The sequence below is a fragment of the Rhagoletis zephyria genome, unplaced genomic scaffold, assembly GCF_001687245.7.
Source record: "Rhagoletis zephyria isolate East Lansing unplaced genomic scaffold, Rhagoletis_zephyria_1.1 Rzeph_scaffold_02475, whole genome shotgun sequence".
Taxonomy (NCBI): Eukaryota; Metazoa; Arthropoda; class Insecta; order Diptera; family Tephritidae; genus Rhagoletis; species Rhagoletis zephyria.
Genome location: NW_016159559.1, coordinates 52,849 through 55,886, shown reverse-complemented (window position 1 = coordinate 55,886; position 3,038 = coordinate 52,849). Strand labels below are relative to the sequence as shown.

At 34.5% G+C, this 3,038-nt stretch overlaps 1 protein-coding gene across 2 annotated transcripts in view; it reads right to left on the bottom strand.

Annotated features, from left to right (window-relative positions):
- Positions 1 to 3,038, bottom strand: part of tefu (Serine/threonine-protein kinase tefu) — a 60,502-nt gene that overhangs the window by 14,492 nt on the left and 42,972 nt on the right. The gene's annotated exons all lie outside the window — the stretch shown is intronic.

Sequence of the window (3,038 nt, the reverse complement as noted above, 5' to 3'; positions counted from 1 at the left end):
ATACTGATAACACTCACTACGTTATGGTGTGCATTTTTTTGCAGGTTAATTAAAAAAATAAATACCAAGATACAGTTAAGATGTAGTAGAGGAGCTCAAGAAGGGATTTTGAGATTAATTCAAGAGCGACAGATTAACATATGGGAGATACCTTGTTGTCGCGCACCGCTACATTAACATGAGCAGTTAACGACATTGGTGACAAATAGGCACGATTATTAAGAACAAAAACCACTTTATTTTTAAAGTAAAGTAGAATTTGGAATTTAAAATACTAGTACAGTTTTGTAAATTGTATAACTTTAACAAAGTTCAACCAAAAAACTCACTTATTCTTGTCCNGTTTTAATATCTGTAATCTTAAAATACTAGTACAGTTTTGTAAATTGTATAACTTTAACAAAGTTCAACCAAAAAACTCACTTATTCTTGTCCTTTCAATTCAAAGTTCTGAAAATGAATCAATCGCATTGATAAAATTCAAAATGGTCAATCCACATTTCGTTCAGTTTAGACTTGGTCAACTTTTCAAATAAGATTAAATTAACTACACAAAGAAAAAAGCACCATGATTTTTTCAAACAGTGTCCTTTTCGGGGTTTCCATATTAGAGATTTAAAAATTTTGAACACAAAAAGTATCTATTTTATAAAGCATGTTCACATTATCGTAATTTAGGGGCATTCGTAATTCATAAACAAATCATGCTGGAATGAAGTAATTTTGCCATGTAAAATTCTCCATAAATGCGAAATTCGCGAAGTCAATTAATTTCAAACATTTGCTATCAAACTTTTAAATTTTTTAATCAGATTTTTTAGAAAAGTGTTGGGCATGCATTTTTATAGCTAATTTAATATCAGTATAATAAGGAGCAAATTCGAAGTAGTACATTTTCTTCGATATAAAAATGCGAGTAGTTTAGAACATAAGTATTTTGTGTGGATGAAAATGCGAAACGCCTCCAACCAAAAAAAATTCTCAAAAATCAGCGCGAATTTTGAGGTACTTCAAATGTTCACTTTTTGTACTGAAATTGAATGAGATATAAAACTTCATACCAAAAAATTGTCTGTCAGGTTGGTACTACGCAGTCATGTTTTTAACCGGCGAGTGGTTGAAAAGCTTATTTCCGAAGTAGCGTTACTAGCTTTAAGTGTGGCCATAATGCAGAAAAGTTTGTAAATCAATGGAAAAGAATATTCGTAGCAGTTACCAAGAACTTCACGTTGTACGGGAGTATTTGTATAATAAAACCGGTCCAAACAGATTTATCAACTTTGATAAAATTCTGTTGAAACATATCATTTCTCAAGCTATATAGTTATCCGAGCTGTCAGTTGGCAGCCAGTTCCCCCCGCTTCTTGATTCTTGACTACGTCAGATAGAATTATTGTGATAATTTTTTTCTGTGCTTCCAATAGCTGCATTTGTTTCTTTCGTTTTTATGTTTTTTATGGACCAATATTAAAATAAAACTAGTACACATGCAAATAGAAAGAATGTACTATAATTTATATTCTTTTTAATTATTTGAAATGGGGCCTACGGGACATTTATTTTTGCGATCGCCCCATCGAGTTTGAAACGTGGGTCACAAAATATTGCAACAATGAAGCATTACGGGACGATACGGGAAGCGGAGCGATATGTAAGCATGTATAATAGTTCGATTTTAATCACATTTTAAAATAAGAATACATCAACCACGCGTTTCTGCTTAGCGGCGTTCATTGTTGCTTATCTTTTGTCCTTGACGTTTCTTCTCTCTATTGCCAAAAATAATCGATAAGTCAAGGTTGCAGATGGAGAAGTTATCTTTTAAATACAGAATTATTTTATAACTTGGATTTAAGAGGAGAAATTTTGTATTCCTAATTACGTGTTGGAAAGTTCATCTCGAAAAAGCGGATAACCTGGTCATAGGTATTTAAAACACCAAAATCAAAGGTCAATTTTGTGTTCAAATAAAAAAAAAATCCCGATTCCGTATACGCCTCGCAGACGTAGATTAGGCTTTTGGGGTTAATGAAAATTGGTTATGGATAAACAACAATAGTTTACAAATGGTAGAAGTTATAGCTGCTATCATATAGATCACCACATCTGCTCATCAGACTTCTTCACCGCGATCACTGTGATGTGAACCAGTCCGAAGTCGCTGGTTGACTCTAAAACCGTTATTCGAAAGCTACGATCTGCTATCAAGCGCTACAAACAGTTTGTTTCGAATCGGATTTCAGAAATCCCGCAATCATCAGATTTTTGTCAATGGAGATGGTTACCTGGAAAAACTAATCCAGAGGATGAAGATACAATTCTGCAAACATTTTGCTCGTTTTTTTTGATTGATGGTGGAAGTTTAAGGTTTTTAGTGGTATCTTATATTTCAACGGTGGGCAAACACGGCTCTTTGAGCCAAATGCGGCTCTTTGCTCAGAAAAGTGCGGCTCTTTTTACTTTCTATTTGCTTAGAACAATTTGCCTCTTTTTATACCCGAGCGCACTTGTGCACAAGGGTATTATAACTTTGTTCACATAACGGTTGTTTGTAACAGGCAAAACGAATCGAGATAGATATAGACAAATGTATACATAAATGATCAGGATGAAAAGAGAAATCGATTAAGCGGTGACTGTCTGTCCGTCCGTCCGTCCGTCCGTCTGTCCGTCCGTCTGTGCACACGATAACTCGAGTAAAAACTGATATATCATAACGAAACTTTGTACGTTCACTTCTTTCGGGCGTAGGACGGATGGTATTGAAAATGGGCAAAATCGGACAATAACCACGCCTACCTCCCATATAACGGTAATTTTCAGAAATACGAAAACTGCGATATTTTAGTAACTACTGAAGATTATTCACTCAAAATTGATACTTGCAATAACTTTTAGACAAAAAATAAGAATATTAACATTTTTTTGAAAATGGGCGTAGCCACGCCCACTTATGGTTACATGTGTATATCTTGGCAACCGCTACACCGATTTCTTCCAAACTTGGCACAGTTATTGGACTTGGTACAGGATACCAA